This window comes from Plecotus auritus, assembly GCF_963455305.1.
Source record: "Plecotus auritus genome assembly, chromosome: 3".
In the NCBI taxonomy this organism is placed as follows: Eukaryota; Metazoa; Chordata; class Mammalia; order Chiroptera; family Vespertilionidae; genus Plecotus; species Plecotus auritus.
In genome coordinates, this window is record NC_137772.1 from 149,781,194 (window position 1) to 149,808,607 (window position 27,414).

General features: G+C 36.1%; 1 protein-coding gene across 4 annotated transcripts in view; it reads right to left on the bottom strand.

The window, feature by feature from the left end:
- SYT1 (synaptotagmin 1) overlaps window positions 1–27,414 on the bottom strand; it is a 562,599-nt gene that overhangs the window by 419,088 nt on the left and 116,097 nt on the right. For 2 of the 4 annotated variants that reach the window (XM_080659089.1, XM_080659091.1), the window contains exon 2: window positions 26,372–26,493. The exons of the other annotated variants lie outside the window; for them this stretch is intronic. The gene's annotated coding sequence lies outside the window, so the exon portion shown is untranslated. The remainder of the gene's footprint in view (window positions 1–26,371; window positions 26,494–27,414) is intronic. 4 annotated transcript variants of the gene reach the window in all.

Genomic DNA, 27,414 nt, shown 5'->3' on the forward strand with positions numbered 1-27,414 from the left:
TTCACATTTCAAATATTTTGTATATTTCCACTAATCTCACTGATACCTTTTAAATAGCATTTCTCAGTGTGAATACCCAGTTGTATAATCAAAACCCTAGCACCTATTATGTGTAAGCACTTATTTAAAAACATGTGGTGATTAGAACATTTTCTCTCAAATCACATCTTGTTGAAGTTAATGAATTCTTTGTAAGAATATTAACCAGCTTCTACATTTCACTGATGATACCCTCTCCACTAACATATTGAATACATTAACTACAGACAGTGACTGATTCTTGAATTATCTCTAATATAGTGGACAAAAGTAATGCACTGGACCCTACATTGCACAGATCTTTCCTCTCTGTAACATGTTCAAATTTTGTGTATATGGATGTCTTAATTCTAGTTGCTATTAAGCACGCGTGTTCGGACAGATATAAATTTAATCCAAGATACACTATTCCTGCCAGGCTGGAGGGATTAGAGATGGGAGGGCATTAAAATTCAGAATTGAACTTGTCATTAGAAGGACTGTCAGAGCAGATTACACCATATTATTCTGGTTTTGATCAGCACCACTAACCTCCCATTTTTAGACAAAAATAAATAAAACCAATCAAAGATCTAGACTTTAAAAAATAGCCCCACAAAATGAAACTGTAGGTACACAAAAGAATCTCCTTTTACCAATCACTCATCATGCTGCCTCCAAATCACTGGTTGCCTCCAAATCACTGGTTACAAATGAAGCCAAGGGCATGCTAATGTTCTCGAATCACACTAATGTTAGGAGAAAAAGAGCAAAGATCAGCTTCCAAAAATACTTGGTGGATAAGAGCTTCCTATGCAGATATTTTATAATATATTTATTGGTTAGTTGGAGAACAGAGAACTCTAATAAGCTATGTTTGGTTGCATAGTCACAGAAATTGCTGCTCTAGAACTTCAATGTTATTATACAAAACAGGATCTTCTACCACCCTCACTCTGTCAATTTCTTGATATATAATGAGTGTGGTAGCATGAAAATTTCAACCAATATTAAAACTCAAGATATTTGCAAAGTTTGATTGAATTTTTTATATAACTCAGCTTGACAGCTTGTTTTGCTTAATATCTTTCTGTGTGATCATTGTGTGGCAGGAGATGTGCTAAATGCTTTATGCCTGATACCTGATTTATTTTTAAGAACTATTTAAGGAGGAAGCTCATATCATTACCCCAGATTTGCAGAGAAGGAAACCAAGTTCCAAGATGTTAAATAAATCAGCAGGGATCGCAAAGCTAGAAAATGGCAGTCATGATTTGAATCAATTCAGTCTAACTGAGGGTCTACACTCTTAAACACTGTGCCAATTCTATACTGCCTCCTCACATTTCCTAAAGGTCACATTGCTGTTTAGACACTGCTTCGTGATTTAATATCCTTTCAGCAAATGTTACCCAGTGCCTCCATGTGCAGACCCTGTGAGAAGTGCTGTGTATTCAGTTTTACACAGTAGACACTCTGGCTAGCCCTGTGGACATTCCATTACAGTCTGGGGGCATGGACAAAGCAAGCAGCACTCTTCCCTGTCAAAAAGATGTGGCTTCAGAAAAAGGATAAGGGTTGCACTGAATTCACACATTTAGGTTTACCCTCTAGGGAGGGTAAATGAAATTTATTTATTAGTGAAGTCCTGTCCCGTGTGCTCTTGCCCTCCTAACTCTCCCATCAGCTAATTTGAAAGGCATAAAGAAATATATTCATGCTTGATCTTAATTTCAATATTTTTTATTTTTCATTAGAAGCCCAGTGCACAAAATTCATGCATGGGGCAGGGGAGGGTGTCCCTCAGACTGGCCTGCGCCCTCTCATAATCTTGGACCCCTTGGGTAGGGTCCCTGGGCCTGGCCTGCAATCAAGGCCTATCAGGGCTTTCCTTCCCCCGGCTGCCGGCAGCTGGCTCCACCCCTGCTGCAGCCACTGCTTGCCATCTATGCAGCCGACAGGTGTGGGGTGCGATCACTTGGCTGGCCTGGGTTTCTCTCTGCGAGGTGATTGCTGGCCAGCCCCACACACCCGCCACAGCATCTCTGGCCAGTGGCCTGGGCCTTCCTCTGTGGGGTGATAGATTGCAGGGCCCCCAGATCGATTATCCCACAGAGGGAGGCTCCACCAATCTGGCCAGGGCTCCCAGATCGCCTTGCAGAGGCTGGCTTGGGCCTCCCACTTTGGGGCAATCACAGAGCTCCCCCACTCCTTTGATTGCCCCGCTGGCTGGTGGCCTGGGCCTCCCTCTGTGGGGTGATCATGGGGCAATGGCAGGGTCCCTCATCCAATTGCATCACACCCGCCTTGGCTGACCTGGCGCTAGTGCATGTCACAGTGTGGTCATCCAGAAGGTCATGCGGACAGCTGTTCTGCTGTTCTCTCGTTCGGTCAATTTGCATATTATGCTTTTATCCTATATAATAAAAACCTAATATGTGAATTGACTGAACTGCAGAACGACAGGTGGAATGACCGGTCACTATGATGCACACCAACCACCAGGGGGCAGACGCTCAACACAGGAGCTGCGCCCAGCCCACAGGTCCCAGACCAGCCAAGGTGGGTGCCAGTGGGGGCCCCGATCACTCCGCCAGTTGTCCTGCAGATCGGCCCTGATCACTGGCCAGTCCTAGAGACCCTACCCGTGCACGAATTTCATGCACCGGGACTCTAGTTATTATAGATAGGCAAGTGAAATGAAATGACTTCTAATCAAGGATAACACCAGATAAACTGAAGACAGCAAGGGTTTGGAGGGTGGGGGCTCTTAGATGCTGTTCTTTTCCTCTTTTCTTTTTGGGTTATTATAATGCTTCCCTTATGGTTTTCTCCAAGTCTATAGAAACTTGGTCTTGGGTAAAGATTTCATATGAGTCCATTTGAAACTTGTTTTAAATTTAAATCAACTTGGTCTTTCCTCATTAAGGTCTGAGCTCCTGAAAAGTCATATTAGGCATTAGGGACACTGAGGAGGGATAGAAGTGACTGGAAAGGCAGCCTCACTTGTCTTAAATGATTCCTTGAAGTATTTACTCCCTCTAACGTTCTTGGAGGTTACTGGGAAAAGGAATACACTGTTTGAACATTGTGTTCTCTGAAAGACACTCTCTCTTTTCCTCTATGCATTTCTTCCTCATTCTTTCTTCTGTCTTCATTCTTTTTCTCTTCGTTCCCACTCACTTTCTCACCCTAACTCCACTCTTATCTTCTCCAATTTGCTTCCCCAAATAGGGAAAGAGAAAAATGGAAAGTGGAAAGAGACAGATTTAGAGTACAAGTTAGCTTCTGGGAAAGGAAGGGACCCACACAGCGCACACTCCTTCTGTAGCATTCACTCAGAAATGGAATCTGAGAGCCCCATAAGACCTTGATTTCTTCAGAAAAGGAACAACTGCCTATTCTCAGGATTGTTCATGCTCCTTTTATTACCAGAAGCAAAATATTACCATCTTCTCTCATTGCACAATTACTTACTAGCCAGCAGTTAAGAATGTAAGACATTTTAGGCAAATAGAAAGGTGTGAGGCTTTAGGAATAACATGATCCATGAATGTCCTTGTCTTTTAATTATGTCTTCTTGTTATTTTCAAGACCCTGTGAAAATACTCATAATAGAATCCTGCTGGATTATCTGTCTGGACCTTCCTAATTGAGAACTGCCATACTGTCCATAGGAATGCCTCCCAAGGGTCTGTTTTTGTTCCAAGAATAGCTTTCTCAGCTATTTCTTTCTTTTAAAAAATATTGGTTTATTAGGTTGACATTTGTTAATAAAATTATATAGGTTTCAGGTTTATAAGTCTATAATACATCATCTGCATATTATATTGTGTGTTCACCGCCCCAAGTCAAGTCTCCTTCCATCACCATTTATCTCCCCATACCCTCTTTTTCTTCCCCCTGTCCTGGAAATCACTATACTATTGTCTGTCTATGAGTTTGTGGTTTGTTTGTGTTTGTTTTTTTTTTCTAAACCCCTTCACCTTTTCCACTCAGCCCCCCAAACTCTTCCCCTCTGACAGCTGTTAGTCTGGCTATTTCTAATTAATATGGGATAGGCCCTTCATCTCACATGGGAAAATCAAATTACTTTACTGCTACTTTGGAATTTGATTAGAGAGATAGGGAGTTAAGCTGTTGAACCTCTAGGAGATGAAGCCTGAAGAACACATTCCTGTCTTTGAGATCTCTGCTGGTGCATTCATTCCCACTCTCCCGAGGGTGAAAACTTAATGCTTCCTTGAATTCTGTAGATATCGCAGTGTCTTTCTGATAATATCACTGAAATTTATGCAAGTTCAAACAGTTTCTATGACTTGCCATCTGAAGATTCTTTCTTAACACTGTGACCAGGCCTATATTTTTCCTGTGAATAATCCAATTCCTATTTCTCTGAGTTTTTTTTAAGCATTGCATTTCCAAGGATAGTTTTGTGATTTTATCTTTGTTCTTTATCTTTTTGATTATTATCCATTTTCTCTATTTTTTCCAAATTGGACATGGATAGATAGACTGAAGCACATAGATGAGGTGGTGGGGTATGATATAGGATGCTATAGCATCCTCAAATCTTACTGAACTTGGGATTATTCTTACACAGGCTGCTTAATGTAACATAGTATTTAGAAACCAACTTCTTGACCATCTGAGAGTGTCAACGTGGTCTTTCTGACTTTTGCAGACCTTCAAGAATGCCTTTTACTATATGGAAGATAACCACTAAGGGAATTTTAGAGCTCTTTGCTGGGGCTTTAGCCAAATTCTATTAAAACAGAACTTTCAGAATCCTAGAAGAGTTCCCATTTCAGCCTTTCCTCTTCATTGGCATCAACAAAGTGTACCTTTTAGTCAAAGAGAAAGGTGCTTCTGCAAGATTTTTTTATAAAATCCTGGAATCAACCTCCCCCTTAGGTGAAAATCAGCACTTAGTAACATTTTTTGAAGCCCAAATCATGGTTGTATAGTTGATCAAGGGATTTCTTGAGAGCTGTTGGACTTTGATATAAAATAGAAATAACCTATTAATTATTAATTGAAAATCACTATTAATGTCTATTTTTATAATTTAGTGAATCACAAAGACATTGAGACAACAGTTACAGCAAAAACTGACAAAGATCTTTCAATTCTCTTGTAATAAATGACCTGAAGGTGAAAAGGAAAAGGTAAAATTATACTACAATTAAATTTTAGACTTTTCTGTGATAATAATGAATGGAGGAGATAAACCTAGATCATTAGTGAAACTGATATAGGGAAACCAGTAAGTTCAGTTCAGAAACTTCAGGCAAGTGTTGGACTCTAAAAATGTATAGTGTTACAGTAAAAGAAATCTTTCTTTCTAGACCAAAGAAAGTCATTGTCAATGTAAATTAAGACTGAACCCAAATAACAACACAGTTCATTGAAACAGCAGTTAATTTGGGGATTGGTTACATGTTCATGGCTGCTTCTTACTTCATTTCTTTTTTTCTTTTTTTTTCCTTTCTGGTGAACCTCAGCAGCCACTGCAGGAATTGTGCCCAGAGTCAAAGGCAATTGGGTGAAATCCTCCATTAGACTCTCCCAGCTTAATCTACTTTGGAGAATCAATAGATGTAGATATTTAATAGAAATTAATCTCTTTCTGTTATTCAGTCTTACAATGCTTCATTCTAATACTGATTACACTGATGCTCTAAGATATGCTGGAAAAATGCTCTGTAATACAATTTCTTTGCAGCTAGAAATGAAAGCCCTTGAGATTGCTCCTGCTTACATAGCTGCTTCAGGTGATTACATCTTTACACAGATGTTAATTACTCTCAGGAGAAAGCTGCCCAAATCGTCAGGTGCGTACAATAGTCTTACAGTGCATACCAAGGAGTGACTTAAGGGCTACTATGGCTACTGTTTCTCATCCTTGTTGAGATTTGAACTCTACTCTGATGAATTTAGGGCAAATGGCAAGAACTTTATAAATGGAAGCTAGCTAATCACCAAAATGGATTACTATAGTGGATATAGACATTAGCTTTTAGCAGATCCCAAAGCTGGGGCCTGGCTTCAATGAGACTTCCATCAGTGGCTCCCAGACTTCACTGTGCATTAAGAGTCCCTCTGGGAGAGCTGGAAATCTGAATGCCCAGGCCTCGGTTCGGACCCATTAGATCAGAATCTCAGGAGCAGAACACAGGCATTGGTATTTCCAGTCTGCGGTGATTCCAATGTGAGGCCAGGGCTTAATGCCTTGCCCCGTTGTACTCAGTCTATAGTCTGGTGAGCATTAGTGCCACAGTTGCAAGTGGAACGGTAAGTCTGAAGACACAAAATGAGGACTCGTTGAAGAAAACAAAAGCTCTGCAGTATTGGATATAGAAGCACTGGTTTCGAAAATATCAACCACAGAACAAATGACTCCCTCCAAACAAAACAAAACAAAGCAATGCAAGTTCTAAAGTAAATGTGAAAGAGCTAGAAATGGCAGCATAGAGGCCATTCAGTGATTATCTTATTAAGAGGCAAAGTACTTAGACATCCACTCATTACTCTCTCCTCAAAAATGAAAAAGCAATAACATATAAACAACTGTATTGCATTATAAATTGTAGCTGGTGGGATTAAAATGTTAGACTTAGCTTGGAGCTTTGTCACTGCTTCAAGACAAGGGGGACTTTCAGTGGTTCAATTCTTACAGGAGATCATCAGTATTGAGGGTTGAAGAATGATTCCTGGTTAAGACTAAATTACTTTCGTAGGTTGATTGTAGAGACCATCTACTCAAGAGGAAGTATGTATAAGGGCAATATAGGAAGATATTTGATGATAATACCAAACTGAGGCAATATTTAAGGAAAAGCACATTTGCACTGGTTATCAAGTTTTGTGTTACTTTTTAAGTGAAAAGAAGCATTTAACTTTCTTTTGCCACCAGCCTCCTATTAATCAGAAAAAAAAAAAAATTACATGATTCTTAAGTCTGTCAACTTTATCTCTGTCCTTACCACTTGCCTGGTGCTCTCAATAAAGGAGGAAGTAAGGAAATATTTGTTAAATACAAGAATGAAGAAAAGCATTAGATCATATATAATCCTGGCTGGATATTTAAAAGGAAATGTATATTGGATATAAGATTTTGTTTTACTTCAAAAGTAACAATAAATTGAACTATATGAAATTGCCACCTTTATAGGTTAAAAAGGAATCAAATAGTTATTTTGTATGGTTCAACATATATGCCTTTAAAGTTTTGTTTGCTTCTTTTTAAAAAATTGGTTTACAATAAATAAGCACATTCCATTTAGTTTGAAAGCTTCTCTTTTTCGAAGCTGGATGTTATGGATGTGCAACTGCTCTTCGGAAAATTAAAATGGGGTCCCAGTGGAGTATCTGAGTTTCTGACGGGGCATCCACATCAGGAAGCAATATGTAAATAGTATTATAGGACCTAATGTCAAAGACTTCAACTATTCAAGGATGGCTGAGTTGATGCAGCAACCTGACTTCATCAAGAATGTGGAAAATGATTATTCTGAGGGAATATACCAAACTCACAGAAAATAAAAATGCAGGTATTTGAGCATTACTTCCTTGCAGTACTATGCCCAAAAGATTATGCAGCTCTGTCAATATTTTGAGCACATCTGCTTGTTCTGATAAGGAATATGTCTTTCTTATGATTGCATGTCCTTTCTCAGATTGGGGTTCAGGATAATTGAAACCAGACAGTTTCGTAATCTGTTGTAGAAAATAGAGAACTATAATATAGGCTTTAAGTCATTAAAGAGCTATCAGAATGGATAAGTTGTGGGCTGATGCAAAAACATTTATTTGCATAAAGTAGCCATCTTGGTGCTCACAAAAAATGTCAGAGAACAAACGGCAGAGTGTGTAGAGGAAATGAATAGAGAATTCTCTCTGCAGTATATGAATTTTGAGGAAAGATGCCTAAAAGCAGTTCTTAAATAAACCAAATAAGGGTGCACTACATGCTTTTTTCCCACAAGAATCCAAGGAATTGGCCATTGTGATTTTCTATATAACACTTGCACATGAACATAAAATAACTCAGCAAGTTTACTTAACCTAATAACATCAGTAAGAAATATGTTTTATAGCACAACTCAGCACACACAGTGTAAATATATAACTAACACTCTATTGCAACCATTTTATATTCTGTTTTAAAGTGTTAAATAGTATGAAAGTCATTGGTGTTCATTATTTGCTTTGCTTGAGCCCAGATCAAAACGTTTGAAGAAAGAAACTATTTTTGTAACCTAAGCACAGTTCTTATGCCTGAGATATTTCCACACATTATGTATATTGGAAGAACTGCAGCTCGGTGCCTCCTGCTTTTGTAGCAGTGCATGGTGAGCACTTAAGAGGGAGTGTATGTGTGCATGTGTCTGTCTTTTTAAAATATATATAAAACTGTCCTTTTTACTCTATATCACTAAGTGGTATTCCATATATGTGGTTATATTAATAATAGTGGGCCTTGTAAGTATTTTGACAATTCATGAATAATGATAGTGTACTGCTGGCATGGTTAAAAAATGTTTCACAAAGCAATACTAATTCTCAATGCATTTGATGTATTTTTTTAAATTTATTCCATTTAAAAATACTAGTCACAAACTACTAGTTTGATTACATGACCCACTGATAGGTAACTACCCACTATTTAACAAGCACTATTTTAAGTTATATCTGAACAGAACCTCATGCCACCCCTAAGTCAGAAGTCAAAATAGTTTGGAAAAACCATATCTACCTTCACTTCTTATGATTGAGATGATGTTGGGAGGATCCTTTTAAATTATTAGGTATAGATGGCACTTGCTGGAGAGGTCAGTCACCTTGCCCAGAGTCACACACCAGTAGCTGGTAGAGATAGGATTTAGGTCCTGGCATAACAACTTCTACAACTCTTAAATATTCCATTCTCCCAAGGTGACTTCCAGGTGGTTTCTGTTGTTTGTGGCTCTTAGGGCATAGGTAAAGAAGGAGCCATTCCTCTTTTTTCTCGTATAAATGAATCTTCCTGACTACCAGGGTGTCTTTGAGTTGTGAAGGGGGTAATGGTATGAGCCAACAATGATCTTGGCAAATAGCTTGAGCCTCAACTTGTCCAGGGCCTCCCGTCTACATTCTGTGGCCCCAAAATAAAGGCTCCAGGAAATAATGGTTTTTCATGTAATGACCCTCACTGCAAAATTATCAGCTTTTTCTCAAATAGTAATCCATACAAATCAAATATAGAAACAAATTATCTTGGCACAAACATACTTATCCACAAAACACTCAGCATGATTTTCTAAAATCTATATAAAGCGTCAGTGCTTATATATGTCTCAATGTTATAAAAAGCATTACAAATGATGAGACTGAGAAAATTTACTAATCTAAGAAAGAGTTCATAGAAAGGGTAGGGTTGAATGTTTCAATTTTTCTAATCACATTTGAAAATCAATATTATCCCCTAGATTTTTTTGGATAAAAATGTCTGATTTATAATTTTAAATCAATGATGAAAAAAATCTCCTTTTACATAAAATAATTCCATATGACTAATTCTTCCCTTCTTTAAATTTCAAATCAAATTTTACTTTCATCTATAAAATCCAAAGGAAACAAAATTAATTATCTTGAGGCCTATAATTTTTAAATGTCGGTATCAATTACCTATGTTGTTTTTGGCATTGACTATAGGCCAAATACTCTATTACACATTTTCTAAGAAAAAATACCACAAGGTGAATATAGATTATGAACAATTGGTGTTATATATAAAAGTTTCTATAAGATGTAAGTTTCCCTTCTTAGAAGGCTCTTACAAATTAAAAATCTGCCAGGGTCAGGTAAAAACTACATAACTTCACAGAATTCCCTTAATATCATACTTTCTCACAAATATCCTGTCATTTTTTTTTTTAATATATTTTATTAATTTTTTACAGAGAGGAAGAGAGAGGAGAGGGATAGAGAGCTAGAAACATCGATGAGAGAGAAACATCGATCAGCTGCCTCCTGCACACCTCCTACAGGGGATGTGCCCGCAACCAAGGTACATGCCCTTGACCAGAATCGAACCCGGGACCTTTCAGTCCGCAGGCCGACGCTCTATCCACTGAGCCAAACTGGTTTCGGCTCCTGTCATTTTTATAATATTTAAGATATATTTGAATAGAGTAAATGGAGTTTAAACCAAAAGGGAATAAAGAGTAAAATATCTCCTAATTTTTACATCATTTCTATTTACAAATCGTTAGGTAAGAAAAATACTGGTGATATTCTGAAGTAAAAAAAAAAGGGGGGGGGGACAAAAAAATACAAAGGGCCATATTCATGAAATAATTGCACCTTAAACATAAAACAAAGCTGCCCATAAGATCACTTTAGCTTGTTTTGTTTCAACAATTTATTCCTTCATATATTTGTCAAAGAAGTGCTGTCTCTTGCCATTGGTGTTTGTCATTGGTTCCAGATAGATGGAGTTGCAGCATGCACACCATATCCCCCCATTATCTGTACAGAAGTTGAATAGATGCTTGAATAACTAGTACATGTGGCTGTTACTTTGTGTTTTCCTTCTTTATTACATTTTCAGAATCAAAGGCAGATAAGCTCCTACACCAGCCACTGTTATCAATATCAAGGAGACACACACAAAAGATAAGTGAACAAAATGAAGCCTGCCATGTCAATAGGAGACAGACTGTTGCAGGAAAGTACCAGATAATTAAATTTAAGAAAGTTTGGACTTCTCACAATGCAGTGTGATATGGCAGACCCAGATAAGAATTTGTACTTAAAAACATATGCAGATATCAACTCACATTGTTTTCTCTATAATAGAGCAAAGAGAACAAAGTAACTGAATGGAAGGACAGTGTATACTAGATAGACATGATGTCAATGCCAGTGGGTTGCTTAGCTTAGTTTTGAAAATTGGAAAAACGTTCCACTAATGGGAGAGTTGTGGCAAATGTATTTTGTCACATAGCTTTTTTACATATCTTCCCATCAGACATTAAGGCCTTTTTGTGGACAGAGGCCTCTCTCTGTCTTTTATTTGCTTCTGTTGCAGCACTTGACATATGGCAGATTCTCAGTAAATAAACAGTTAATATCTACTAACCCTCCTCACAGAGCTGGGCAATGAATGGCCACATTCACAGGCCAACTAACATATCCCCATACATAAGCTCATGTTCAAACACTATGACCCTACTACTAAAGGTGCACAAACTCAGAAAAATATTTTCTGGAATTTAGTTTCTTCTGTTCTCCTAAGAATTTTCTAAGTTCCTCCTTCTATTATTTCTGATTGTCTCATTTCTGATTCTTTAACAGGTCTGTCTATTCAGCCTTCTCCCAATCCCCCAAACTCTCGGGCTGATGTTTCTTACTGATTTCATTAAGTTTCCAGCACATATGTGTCTGCTTCTGAATCTCTTTTCTCTCTCTCAGTGTCATTTTTCTTAGGCACTTCCTGTTCCCCTTTTTAGTTTATTTCATCCCACACACTACCTACAGTCTTCAGCTAGACTTTGGAACACTCAAATGTATTGACTACATTTTGCTCCTCTGAAAAACTCTAATATCTAATTCAGTTCCTGCCACTTAGCAAATGCATCTCAAATGACTTAATCATTCCTTTCTTAAAAGAGTCAATCGGCAAATGGTGTATATATTGTATAATTGTAACTATTTTTGAATAAGGGTATTGGAATACAAAAACAGTGTTTTTGTAGACAGGCAAATCGAGGAGCCAATTACAACAATCCTTGTGATATTAGGTACATTTCCTGTCCAGATTCCAACTTATACCCTTTAGACCCATAAGCCCAGAAATATAAGTATATTTTTTACAAGAAAATTTTTATTTGTATTTTGGTTCATAGGCAAATGATTAATTATAAAGTCATAGAAACATACTGTAAGCCATTGTCATATCTAAATTAAGAGACAGTGGAAGACATAAAAATATACGTGCACATGAAATCATTATAACTATATAAAAAAAGCCTCATAAATGGGTTGGCTTGCATTTACTGCCTATCCTTAGACCAACTACTATGATCAGAAAAGCATAGTTATATGTTATATTCATTCTATAATTTGAAGTGGAAAATGTAGATTCAAAAGAAAAAAAGTTCCCTAAAATAAAGGAGGACAGATAAATCTAAAATAGTGATATAGGAATGATTTCTATAAGTAATTTAATTTCCCAATCAGAAAAATTCCAACAAATGTCATAAAAAAGGATGCTTAATATAAATATTGACTATCGACTACATAGTACATATTGTCATAGGTGCTGGGAGTCCATGGGGAAGAAAACAGAAGTCTAGGAGTGAATTAAGAGTGGGGAGGACTTAAAAAATAGGTCTAAGCAAAAATACATGCAATTTTTAGTCAGCGACAACTTCTTACATCAAAAGCAGTGATTGATATACAGTATGCACATAATACAGAGTGACTTGATACAGGTGTGGCTGCTCCCAGTAAAGTGGTCAAGGTAAGCAGCTATAAGAAAATTACATTTAAGGTGAGACCTAAATGAAGAGATCTGGTTGACCCTGTGAAGATCTAAAAGAAGGAAATGCCAGGCAGAAGGGACAGCAAGGATGAAAGCCTTGAGGCGTTTTGAAGATGATAAAAGCATGCCTTATAAAAGTGAAATGGCAATTATACAGACCTGATGAATTTAAATTCACAATAAATTTATTTAAGATTATGATATTTTAGGCTGTGTTTTCCCTCAGCTGCCTGGAAAACATGAAGTTACTAGAAATCAAGAGAGAGAGAGAGAGAGAGAGAGAGAGAGAGAGAGAGAGAGAGACAGAGGGAGAAACCTCTTTATTGGCAACGTAAGACTATATTGGGTTATGGTTTTCTTTCACTCCTAAAAGCAAGTAATTTGTAGGTAATAACCTAAACCAGGTGAATATATATTTTTGTTCTTCCAGTGTCCATATACAATGGGTATTACAGAGGGACAGTGAAGGCATTTTGAGTATAGAGTGGACAAATTTGGGGGGCATCCTCCTGTCCTGATTTTAAATCCATCTACTAGGATAAGCCAATGCTTACTGTAGCAGACATGGATGGTTGCCTTCCTAATACACCCTAGCTTCTTCACTAATGATGGAATCTCAGCCATAAGAAAAGAGTCATACTTATCAAATTTAGATAATACTCTTTCCTTTTGTAAGTGATAGCATAGGGATAAGCATTTAATACTGCTTTGGACAAGAACACATTGTGGGGGGGCGTCAATTGAGGAAAAAGGAGACATATGTAAAACTTTAGATAATAAAAAAAAACACACATGTTCTAGGAAATAAAAGAACTACCTCCTATTAAGTTTATCTAGGAAAAAATATATAATTACATCAATAGACACTATAATTGAGTAATTCTTTTCTAATTAATTTGTTGAACGGAGTACTAATCATAAACTAAATGCTCAGTCTTTCTATGCTAAATTTATCTACAGTGGAGTCATGTACAAGCTCCAGAGAACTTTTATCACAAAAATAAATGTTCAGCTCAACTTAAAAAAAAAAAGAACACATTGAAGAAGTCTGTTAGTAATTTTCTGGAAAGTATTTTGCCCCCTGCTCAGAAGAGAGCACTAACTTAAAAAAAAAGAAAGAAAGAAAGGTCCTTTTCTCCTACACACACTCTCTCAGCTACCTTGCTTTCTCTGTTGCCATGTGAGGACATGGTGCTTGCACTACTGCACCAATACTGCCAACCTAGGGGATAGGCCAAGAGACTCGCAGAGGCTGGCTCAGGCTCTCTACATCAATTATCTGTCAAATTAACCCTGGTACTCTGTAAAGTTACACTTATTCAATATAGACATAATAAAGTGACATGACAAATGTCACTAATATTTAAGCAACTTTTAGTAAGGTGGGGTCCAGCCTCCTCTATCTAACTGCCTGTTTGTCATCTCTTGGATATCCAATGAGAATCTCAAACTTACTATGGAGAAAACAAAACTTGGTTTCTCCTCCTTTACTTATTCCTGTTTGAATCTTCCCATCACAGTAAATGGCTTCACCAAGTTGTTTAAGGCAAAACTTAGGATAATTCTTGATTAATTTTTCTCACTCCCCATGACTAACCCAACTATAGGTCATATAGGTTCTACTTTCAGAATATGTCTCAAGTCTCTCTACTTTTCACCATTATACTGCCCTGAGTCAAATCAAAGCTACTAATCTTCGACAGCTTCCTCCCCTCACTACTACAATAACTTCCTATTGTCTCTCGGCCAGTACTTTTTATAAAAAATTGATTTCAGAGAGAGAGGAAGGGAGAAGGAGAGAGAGAATCATTGATGTGAGAGAAAAACATTGATCAGTTGCTTCCTGGATGCACCCCAATGTGGGATCAAACGTGCATTTTGGGTATGTGCCCTGACCAAAAATTGAACCCATGACCTTCTAGTATACAAGACAATGCTCCAACAAACTGAGCCACACCAGCCAGGGCTGTACTTTTGACACTTAAATATACCTTCTCCAGAGAAACTACAATAAATTTTTATAACAGCCAATCATTTTATGGCATTTTCCCTATTAAAAATCCTCCAGTGGCTTTCCATTATACTAAGTAGAAAGTCTAAACTCCTCACCATTTTCCTCAAGGCCCTGCATGATTTGTTCTCCACCTAACTAACTCTTCAACTTTATCTCCAAGCACTCGCTTGTCTCAGTCTTCACTGGCCTCCTACTTATGTGTCTGCTTGTTCTTTCTACCTCCTCTTTTCCAATAGACATTGTCAAGAGCCTCTCCTATACATCCTTTAGGGTTTTACAAAAGTCACCTTCTCAATGGTGTCATCTCTGAACAACCTATTTAAATTTCACCTTCATGTGCACATTAAATTCTCCTTTCCTTCTTAGCATATCACTAAGATACTATGTATTTTACATGTATGACTTTTTTATTGTCTGTTTCCCCAGTAAAAGATAAGTTCCAGAAGAGCAGAAATTTGTCCTATTTTGGTCACTGCTATATTCCCCAGTACCAGGTATAATGTCTGACACATTATACATGTTCAAGAAATATTTGTTGGATGATTTAAGTAATAACTGGCTGACTAAATGTGTGATGGTAACAAGTCTGACCTCCTGACCACATAGAATAGTGCTCAAAATGGTGAATATTGGTTTAAAAAATGAACAGCTGACAGAAGATAGACCATCCTTCTAGCTTATGGACTGCCTCTTGTTGAGGATTTTTGCTTCTATGTTATTAAGACCTACTGATCTGCAATTTACTTGGAAAGTCTCTGTAGAGTTTTTGTATTCAGGTAATTCTGGTCTCATAAAACCAATTAGAGAGTATTTTCTCTTATTCTATCTTCTGGAAGAGATTTAAAGGCTAACAGGAGCATGTCATGTATGGTTTTATGGGTTCTAGTAAGGACCTTATATACTTGTCTGAGATAAGGACATAAGTAAATGATATAACAAGAAGTGAGTAAAACAGTAAGCCTACACTCATTGATCCAGCCTGAATCGTTGTTGTTTCCTGTATTGTTTTTAAAAAATATTGAAAGAGTGTAATGTAATATTCTGTGATAAGGTCCTTTAGCCAACATGTGACTCATGAGCCCCCATAAGCTTAGAAGCCCTCCTATTCTGTGATACATATATTTTCAAGGAAAAAATGTTCTATGTAAAATAAAAGTATACTTGATAGATGCCTATTTTGTTTGAAACATAAACTCATTAAAAGCAATGTCTCAGACATGCTACCTCCATATATTTACTACTCATAATAATGCAATGTCTTCCCAGTGTTTGCTGAGAAATGCTTTCTGGAGTATAAATTGGCTCTAAAAACAGTTCACAAAAATGTGTTACAAAATATTTTGAACAACAGCAGCATTTCTGAAATCCAAGGTGAACACAGTGAAGGACAACATTCATTTGGACATAAGTTTCAGTGTATGACCTTTTTTTAAAAAAAGGACTTTTGTTATTTCATGGTCATGCTTCATAAAATGTATTTCTCCATTCTGCATTGTGACTATATTTTAATAAGAAATATCAGAAACACTGAGGCAGTTTCTATATTCAGAGACTGACAATACTGATGGCATTTTAGGAAATAAAAAATATATGTATATAATCCTTCATGTGTATATGGAAAACCACCCATCACAGTCTAAAATCCTATTACAGAGAAACATATAAACAGATATATATTCCATTTCACGAACTAAATTTCAGTGTCCATGTGGAAAATGGATAATATATATTCTATAAAAGCAAAAAAAAAAATGTAGTTTCAGGGTATGAATGACAAGGCTTTTTAAATATGAAAGAATAATTTTTCTCCTGCTAAAAGAAATATATATTCCATTATATATAAACAGGAATGGTTAGTATACAAAACCAAATGACCTTTTACTCTATAGTTATAATTATTAAAATATAGCTTTTACTTTCTGAATAAATATTAGGCAAAGGCAATTTTCAGTCACTGTATTAGGTTAGCTAAAACTTTGAAAAAATTGCTATAACCATGAAAGAAATTATTTTTTTCATTAAATAAAGAAGAAAAACTACCAACTAAAAACATTTTTTGGGGGAAACAATAGATTTATTTCAACTGTTATACATCTTAAGGTATCAGAGATCTAAAACTAAGTAGTATATTGGAGATATACAGAAAGAAACTGTAAACAATGACTTAAAGCAATATAATTTCAACTTAATGATGAACACAAAGATTATTTTTTTATATATGGTCATATATATACACATAAATCATCCTTTCTATTTACCAGAGATATTTCTTTCAGGAGAAAAACACAAACTTGGATTTTGGGGTTGTATGCTCTTGCCTATATACAAGAAATTGGTGGGAAAACACTATTCCGCCTGCCCACAACATAACAGAATCAAAAAATTCAGGTAAGTATTAAATACCATGCTACGTTAAGAGCAGGCAAAATTGAATACAATTTTTGAAGTTACAGATAATATTTTCTCCCTTTTGTTTTATTTTTAAATATCTCCTCTCCTATAAAGTTTTTATAAAGAAAAGAAAAAAGTTGCTGGTAAATAAAAATAGATCAATGTAAATTTTCTAACTATAGAGAATTTTTATTGGATGAATACTTTTTGAAATGATCTCCTTTGTTGATTTCAATAGATCATTTTGCATCCAAAATAAACTTGAAGCATGCTGACCTTAAATAAGTTTATAAAATCTTATTCAAGAGTCAGAAATTTTATGAGACCAGAATTACTCGAATTCTGTCGATAAAACAGAATTTCCTTACATTTATACTCATAAGTAAACAACATGGATAAAAACCTCCAATATTTTTAGAATTAGAAGTCCTAAAGAACATAGAGTGAGTAGGATGACTATTCTACCCTAGAGGAGTGCTTTCTTGGATGCCATCAGATGTTCATTTTTCTTTCTGTATAACATCAAACAACCACTAAACCAAAAGGATTAATCTGGTCATGCTCTACACGCAGCTGCCATCTTGACTGGGAGCTACTTTGGAATGATATTTTTTTTCTAAAAGACTTTTTCCCCCAGACTGCCTCTTGTTCAAAGTGTAATAAGAAAATACTAAAATAATTTATGAATTAGATAATTGTGATGTTGTGATTATATTTCAGAAAACCTTCCTATTTATTACTCTAAGCCTTCTAAGTACAGTCTCAATACTTATCTATAAGTACAAGGTGGCGTAAAAGTAGGTTTACAGTTGTTGTATGGAAAATCCTATATAATAAAAGCCTAATATGCTAAGTGTCCTGTCATACATTCACCCGGTCAACCAATCAAAGCATAATATGCTAATGATATGCTAAGGTCGCTCAACCGCTTGCTATGATGTGCACTGACCACCAGAGGGCAGAAAGTCGACCGGTCGACCAGTCGCTATGACGTGCACTGACCACCACAGGGCAGATGCTCAATGCAAGAGCTGCCCCCTGGTGGTCAGTGCACTCCCACAGGGGGAACGCTGTTCAACCAGAAGGCAGGCTCATGGCTGGCGAGCGCAGCGGCAGTGGCGGGAGCCTTTCCCACCTCTGTGGCAGCGCTACGGATGTCCAACTGACAGCTTAGGCTCGCTCCCTGGGTTGCAAGAGGGCACAGACTGGGCTGAGGGACCCCCCTTAGTGGACTGGGCTTCTAGTAATACAATAAGCAATAAAAAGTGATCAAAGAATAAACTGTGTTTTGTGTACTCACAACTGTAAGTCTACTTGTGCCCCACCCTGTATGTGAGAGCTAGGAAATATTTAAAAATGTATTTCTCCATCATCTGGCAGAATTGTTTATACTTTTTCACAAAAATAATTATCTTTAAAAAATTTTTTAAGAATAGATTTCTACTTTCTCTTCAGAACATTACATCATCTCATTCATCACTCCCATTACTTTTTTCTATAATTTAAATGTTTCTCTCCTTTGGTCCTTAGTTTACAATGTTTCATGTAATGGCATATATTTACTTTAAGTGCACATTTGTACTTCTTTTTTTCTCATTTTACATCTCAAAATTCTTTATTCTTGTTTTAAAAGGTTATATTGCAACCTTAAATAAATTTGGTTTTGTTGTTCTATCTTCCTATTAATTCTTGATTTTTTTCTATTTTGAACCTAAGTTTGAACTCAGATCTCTAATAAAGTAAACATACCCAGAATTAATCTTCAATAATTATTTGAATACTTTATGTAAGTATGGAATTTGAGTTTGCTAGTTATTTCACTTCAACACCTGAAGTTATTTTTTTACCATTTGTCATCTTGTTATTTTAGGTGACAAAATATTACCTTTTTCCTTGTTTCTTTATATTGTCTGTTCTCTCTGATTTTAAGATCTTGGCATTGTTTTTGGAGTTCTGTGGCTTTGTTACAATGTCTATGTATCTCAGTTTGTTTTATTTGGCTGGTTTGTGGCTAGGATGGTTCTCTATATGGTATCTGCATCTTCGGGTATCGAAAATTCTCAGTTATTAACTTTTAATTCCATCCATTTGGAATTCTTAGTAGACATTTGTGTAATTACTCATTTTTTCCCCATCTGTTAACACTCTTCTCATTCTAGAAAATGTCTACAGATATAATTCACATTCCATTAATATTCTCTAAGGCTATTCTCTTTTCCTCCTAAACATTTTCATTAAAAATTTAAATTTATATACTATATCTGCTGATTTGTTTTCATTATGTCCTATTGTTGGTTTTTATCTCTTCCCTTTTTTCTTAATAATTCAAAGTGGTTAGTTATGCTTTTTCCATATTGTTAAACTATCTCAAATATTTAGGATTTTAGTTCTCCTGCTTTTGGTGCTTGCTTATTCTTCATTGTGTTGGATAATTCTCACACAGTAATTTATCATTATTTAATTGAAAACTCATTTTCAGGTTTGTTTGTGTGTTGTTGATATTTTTTTTTTAATATATTTTATTGATATTTTACAGACAGGAAGGAAGAGGGATAGAGAGCTAGAAACATCGATGAGAGAGAAACATCGATCAGCTGCCTCCTGCACACCCCCTACTGGGGATGTGCCCGCAACCAAGGTACGTGCCCTTGACCGGAATCGAACCCGGGACCCTTCAGTCCGCAGGCCGACGCTCTATCCACTGAGCCAAACCGGTTTCGGCAGTGTGTTGTTGATATTTTGTTTGTTGTTGTTTTTTTTTGTTGTTGTTTTGTGGGGTATTTTTTTTTATGTGTGTGTGTGTGTGTGTGTGTGTGTTTTGTTTTCTTTCCTTTCAAGGGTCCTGTGTGCTCGAGCTGACATGTTTCTATAAGAACGGTAGGTTTCCATTAGTTTACATAAATTATATTTAGGGAAATTCATGTACTGTGAATAACATAAATTTAAGCCCCACACTGGTACATGCCAAGGTCTAGTGTTTTGATTTGTTACACTAGAGTTATTTTCTTTTTTCGTTTCACCTATATTCCTAGGAAGACAAACTCTAGTCACTTCCCTAGACCAGTGAGTGCAATTTTCTTGCTGCTTCATCAAGGAAGAAACGGCTTCTCCAAGGTCTTGAATTTATGTGAGAATTTCAGTTCCAGAACTCTAACCTCATTTTACCCAAGTTTTTTAACCATGAGAGACTTGATAAGGGGCTGGCCTCTCCCTGTTTAGTCATGACATCAGCTCTGAGTCTTTCTCCTCTGCCTTTGAATTCTTTTTTTCTGACCCTTGATGATTTTCAGGTTTATCTGGTATTGATCTATATATTTAGAAATATTTATAAATGGGAGGTGGTTGAGTGCCTCATCTCAGTCCACTAGAACTGTTGATATGAAATGGGTTAATAATCAGTGATTCATCTAGATGCAGACAGTGAGTTTAGACTATATTTCAGGTAGTTCAATGTGCATGTTACTATGTTAGGAAAACATAGCTTTCCAGAGTTCATTACATAGCGCCAGAAACAATGTTCTGTCCTTCAGTATATCCCTTTGTTGCCTCACATAATTACTAGGTTTTTGAAAATGTTTTTTTCATCTATTTATCCATTTCCTATTTTGGCTCTGTTTCTCTATAGGATTATATCAAGTTCTCTTCCCATGTTCACATGAACTTTATTATTTTCCTGAGTATATGTTCAATATATGTTTAGCTACACATAACTTAAGGGGTAAATGTATGACAAATGAAGAATCATTTAAAGGCCTAACAATTGGCAAAAGATACACTCAAATAAAAAATAAATCAGCATAAAATAAATTGTAAATCGTCACTAAATAAAATTTTAGTTGCTATGTATTATTTCTTATCATCTATTTTGTGCTTTATAGCCAGTATCTTCAATTAAATAATTTACTTCCTATTGCCACAATGATTGCTCTTTTTATCTTGACTAGATACATATAGACCTTATTGAATTTAGAGATGGCTAGTCCAACATAATCCATACCAAAATTACTTTGTCAGACAGGCAGAGCAACAGAGCAAACGGTTTATTCTGATGTGTCCCAGAATAGGGCATTCAGTCACTGGAAAATGTAATTAAGAAAAATCTCAAGATCCAAAAAGTTGTCTTATGAGGTCTGGGTTGTGAGTTTTTGATTCTGTAAAGCCATGGTATAGCCTTCCCTTCTACCCCTACACCATTACTTAGGCCTATCTTATGTGGATTAGATTTCTCAGGCAATTCAGCTTTCTCTAATATGTAAATGTATGCATACCCTGTCCTTTCCATTTAAGAAGATGGAAAGCCTTGAAAAAGTTAAAATAAGTGGATCAGATTGATTTTAGCATGGTTGACAACAGTAATAATGAGATTAAAATGAAGAGTAGGATCACTCACTACATAAAACTTGGGAGGAAAAAAGGTAGAGTAGAATGTGATTAAAGTTATTAGATGACCAATATTTTACTGGGCATAAGTATTTATGTATTTGTCCTTTGATAATAGTTTGTCTCTCCACTAAAATGAAATCCTCATGAGAACGGGTCCTGAAGAGAGGGCTTGGAAGAGTGACTGGCATAGAAGATGCTTAACAAAATCACTGATGAATACATAAATGTCTAAAATCAGGCTCCCCAATGAACAAGATTTGTAAGGCCAAGGGAGAGTAGGAAATAAAGACATTGACTGAAAACCTAAATGTATGGAATGTCAAAGTTTATATGGGAAGATAACTGGTGATATAGATTTGGTCAGAAATTTTGAAGTATCATTTCAAATGGATGGGGAAACAAAAGTACTTGGGGAAATTCACACAAAGGGTGGTGATACCATTGTAGTCTTACTAAGCCCAGGTTTTCATACTAGTTTTGAAAGCTGAAAAATATATTTTGAGATAACTCAGCATAACATTGATTATTCCTGTCCTAAGATTCTCATTTGAATGCTGTCAACATCCATGTTATCTTTTGCTCTTGTTTCTTGAGAATGGAATGGAAAAGAGGGGTGCTTAACATTTAAAAATCCATTTTGACACTTTCTTCAGTAGAAAAAAAAAAACACATTTCCCCCCTCAGTGCAGTTTCCAGGGTAAAGAGGGATTTTTAAAAATTATAAAATGACTTCTGTGCCTCAACCTAAGCAATAGAGATTTTGGAAACTTTTCTTTTAGATAATCTATTTTATTGAAAATTAGATTTGATAAAGAATTGTGGACTCTTTTCCCAGAATGGCTTTCCAACTCTTGCTTTTTATATTGCAGACTAGCTTACTAGTGTGTCTTATATCAAATAAGGAGATGTTAAATATTATATCAGGAGATGCTATATATTATTGGCCTTTATTTTGAAATTATTCATTTTTCTTTGAATAGAGGATTTTAGATTGAGGAAATAGTTCTGCTTGCATTTCCACATGTAACTCTTGTTCTTTAGGTTAAATGGGACTATGGGGGTCTCTACTTAGGGCCACTAGACCACCTTGAAATCCAAAGGCTAGAGGAGAAATAAGACAGAGTGTCCTTATTTGGGCAGACTCCCTGAGTTATTCACACTCTTATTCATCCATCCCCAGGCACAGATGCTGCCTGTTCTCTCAAACCATCCAAATTTAATGAACAAAAAATAAAAAAATGGTAAAATGTAAAATACTAAATTTCAAATAGAACAAACTGTTCTTTGTAGTCTAATTTCTGCAGTAAAAGTAACAAATTTAGCATAGTGCTTAATACACAATAGGTATTCAATAAATATATGATAAATTAAAGGAACAATTTTATGGGTAAATTTAGTAATTTGGTAAATTTAGTATACTGAAAAACTCAATTTGGTAAATTTAGTATACTGAAAAACTCTATGCTAAACTTTAAAAATATATAGAGGGTAGAATTCTTTATTTTTAATTATTTTTATTGATTTCAGAGAGGAAGAAAGAGGGAGAGAGAGATAGAAACATCAATGATGAGAGAGAATCATTGATTGGCTGCCTCCTGCATGACCCCCACTGGGGATGGAGCCCACAACCCAGGCATGTGCCCTTGACTGGAATCAAACCTGGGACCCTTCAGTCCATAGGCCGATGCTCTATCCACTGAGCTAAACCAGGTAGGCAAGGGTAGAAAAAACAAAGTTGGATAAAGACTTCAGTGGTGGGTTGAATAACTCAGAGTAGCTTTTGTCTCTGTTTAAACATTTCCTCCATTCATATGCTTTCTCAATGGATGTGTAACTTATATGTATCCATTTATTTTATAATAATTGAATATATCTATTGTCCTGAGTTATGAACATAACCATTAGTGAGCATCCACTTTACTTAACAGCTAGTTTAATACTGCATGGCTACCCCTATTTGAGACTATTTTGTCCCTCATGCTCTAGCTCTTAAATAAATGGTGCTTCCCCACCAATTGTGGTTCAGTGGTTGAGCATCAACCCATGAACAAGGAGGTCATGGTTTGATTCCCAGTCAGAGCACATGCCTGGGTTGCTGGCTCAATCCCCAGTAGGGAGAATGTAGGAGGCAGCTGATCAGTTGGTTGTCTCTTATCATTGATGTTTCTATCTCTCCCTCTCCCTTTTCCACTGAAATAAATAAAAATACATATATATTTTTAAAAGAAGTAGTGCTTCTTAGATATATTTAATGTGCAAAGAATGATGTTATCTAGAAAGCTTTCTAAAACTAAATATTCAAATGTGAAAATAATAATTAATTGTACAAACTATAAATTTAATACCTTTTACTATGGTAGAGATAATTTATATTACTTGACAACCTTGGAAAACTTTTAAATTAATAGATGTTATTATCATTGACATCCATATACTGAATTTTAATTTCAAAATATTTAGCATGAAAGCAGAAATAATATAGTCTAAAATTATTCCTAACAGACTGTCAAATTACAGTGGGAAGGTTAGGGAGAGGTGGGGGAAATAAGAGATCAACTGAAGGACTTATATGCATGCATATAAGAATAACCAACAGATGCAAAACATTGGGGGGTGAGGGCATGTATGGGAGTGGGGTGGGGGGGCAATGGTAAGATATGTACACATATAATACCTTAATAAAAAAAATAATGTGTTAAAAAATAAAATTATTCCTGAGAAATAAAAATATATAAGAAAAAATCTAAATTTAATTATTTAAAATATATTTTTATTGATTTCAGAGAAAAAGGGAGAGGGAGAGAAATACACTGAGTGGCCAGATTATTATGATCTCTGAACGCATAATAATCTGGCCACTCAGTGTATATCCTATATAATAAAAGGCTAATATGCAAATTGTCCCCATGACCAGGAGTTCGACCAGCAGACAGGCCGGCCAACCGCCCACGTCCCCTCCTGGCCAGGCTGGCTGGACCCCACTCATGCACGAATTCATGCACTGGGCCTCTAATATATATATATATATATATATATATATATATATATATACACACACACACACACACACACACACACACACACACACACACACACACACTGAGTGGCCAGATTATTATGCGTTCAGAGATCATAATAATCTGGCCACTCAGTGTAGAAAGATCAATGATGAGAGAGAATCATTGATTGCCTTTTGCATGCCCCCTAATGGGGATCCAGCCCAAAATCCTGGCATGTGCCCTGACCAGGAATCAAATCATGACATCCTAATTCATAGGTCAGCATTCAACCACTGAGTCATATCAGTTGGGCAAAATATAAATTTAATTTAATTTCAATATTTTTATGTTTGATATCAATTATATATTTACTAGAGTCCTGGTGCATGAAAATTTGTGCACTCAGGGAGGTCCCTCAGCCTGGCCTGCACCCTCCTGCAGTCCAGGACCCCTTGGGGGATGTCCACCTTCTGGCTTATGCCCACTCCCTGGGGGATCAGGCCTAAGCTGGCAATCAGACATCCCTCTGGCAGCCTGGGAGCCCTCGGGGTTCTGGAACCCATTTTCAAAGATTCTGATTAAGCAAGCCTGGCATAGTGCCCACGAATAGATATTTATATAGGTTCACTTCAGGCTACATTGAGATGCTCCTTAAAATATTTGCAGAATAGAAGAAGAAATTGTTCCTAGAAACCATCAAAATAGAAGAGAATAAAGTGGAAATATTTTAAAAGCTGTATAGTAAGGACCACACTGCCAGAGCATCAGCACATGTTTTTCATTATAAAGTTATTGAAATAACCGTTATCACTGTGACGATTATTTCCCAGGAAACTAAAATGCTTTTGATTCTGGTTATATGCATTTTCAGACCACTTTGTTTACTTTAATAATATATATAAAATTTATGAAAATTAATATAAAGTATGTTTATATAATAATAAATGTGATTCTATTCTGTAGTATCATACTGAATGATAAATAGGAGCAACTCCTAGTATTGAAATAGTTCATTCCCAAAAGGTGAAGAACTTGTAACAAAAGCCTACTGGACAGATTTATTTAATATGTTGGTGAATTTATAGGTGGATAGTTGGTTTATTTCTAAATGATTTTAGTATTGGAGACTTATTGTATCCAACTTCCTGCTGGGGAGGGGTGTGGAATACTAAGATGCAAATAGTGAAATAAAGTCTTCAAGACAGTCTCATACTATAACATTATTTCTCCTGTCTACAATGAGAATAATGCAAAAGACAATTCTTTGGAAATCTAAAATGTCAGTAACACTTGACTTCAAATAACGATCTGTGAGATAATTTAATCACCTCAAATTTACTTGATAAAATAGTGTTTATGTCTAGTGAATGTATGTTAGAAATGACTTAGACCAAAGAAGCAATTTGATTGGTTAATGAAGAGTCTAAGAATGATAATTGAATTTGATGGAATTCATTAGTTAAGACATTCAAGCAGATACTTTACAACCCCAATTACGTACTCTAACATATGTAATAGTACAATATGATATATGCACTTCATTGTTCAATTAAGCATATATGAGAATGAGACATGGCATGGCACAAAGAAACATCAGCCTGAGACAAATTCTGCCTCCTCTCTCGCCCCCTACCCAAATGTCATCTGTACAACAGGGCACAAAAGCACAGAGGCAGATGTCATGGCATATTCTTGTAGAATGCAAGGCTGCTCAAGATCATCTACAGATAATGATCCATGACATCTTGGGATGTGATGAAGTATAAAATGAAAGAAGGAGAAAGCAAAAATGTTATATAAATGATCAGTGCCCCATCAACTAAACTAGCACTTCAAGGGTATTTATTAATACTAGTAATAATTACAAAAGGTATTTACTTTTAATATCATAAAATCAGCTTAAAAGTAAGAGATACAAACCTCTAATCTTCTGTACAAATGCTCTACCACCACCATATGTCACAAAATATGTATAAGGATGGGGCTGGGGGAAGATGATCAACAAAAACTATCCAAGTTTTTGTTTTATCCAAATACCTTAATCAGACAGTTGCAGCACAATTTCCAGGAATGAAGCAATAGGCAAATGGACAGTCTATCGATCTGAATCCAAGTGTTTGTCACTCAAGTCCTTGCTAGTTCTCGTTTTCCTGTTTTCCCTTGAGAGAGAATAAAAGAATAATCCATCACAATGCTGGCCTGCAATTCTGCACTTGCTTTTACTACTATCTGGGCATAGAGAGTTCTGATTATTTATGCAGCCCATTCATTATTCACATCCTGCTCTAGCCTCCTTAATTCCTGGTTGTGCTAGGTGCTCCCGGCTAAGAATCAATACATGTGAATCATGCTGACATAAAGAAAAATCCAGAAGGATAAATGTTCCAAAAAAGCGAGTTTTTCACGTTTCTTCTGATATATCCTGTCCAATGGCATTGGTCTGCAGAGCAGAAATAGCATGCACTGCCACAGCAGTGCCCAGTGGAATTACCCACTGGGGGAATTATCTCTAAGCAATTCACACTTTGTTTTGCTAACAAGACTCCTTGTTAGGATACTGAAGTGCTATCCTTCTCTGGCAGGGTTCTCCCACCTTTTAAAATTATTGAAAAGCTAACTGAGCCTATTTTGACTTGTGAATCTCTGTAAGCAACAGCAGTGCCACAGTGCTAATAAAAAGGAAAGGTATTGCTATTTACCTAGTGAGGACATGGAAATATAGCACCTACAAATGCATCTGACTTGCAGAGGGGTTCTATCTTAATATTTTAATAGTTCCCTTCCTTCCTTGCTTCTTCTGTTCTTTTCTCCTCTTCCCTCCTTTCTTTCCCATTGTTTTCTTCCCTTCTTCCTTTTATTGTTTTATTTAATGCACTCCTTAATGCATTTATCTACTTTCTTATATGTTAGGTTTTTAAATAATGATTTTAGAATATGAAATCCCCAAATTCTAAGTATGGTGGCATAATTCATTCACAAATGTAGAAACACAAGGAGGGAGATTTATGTTATCAGATGAATCTTGTAGTCCTAATTAAGACTGGAGACTGCATATTCCAGTAGCTCTTATCCTAATCAGA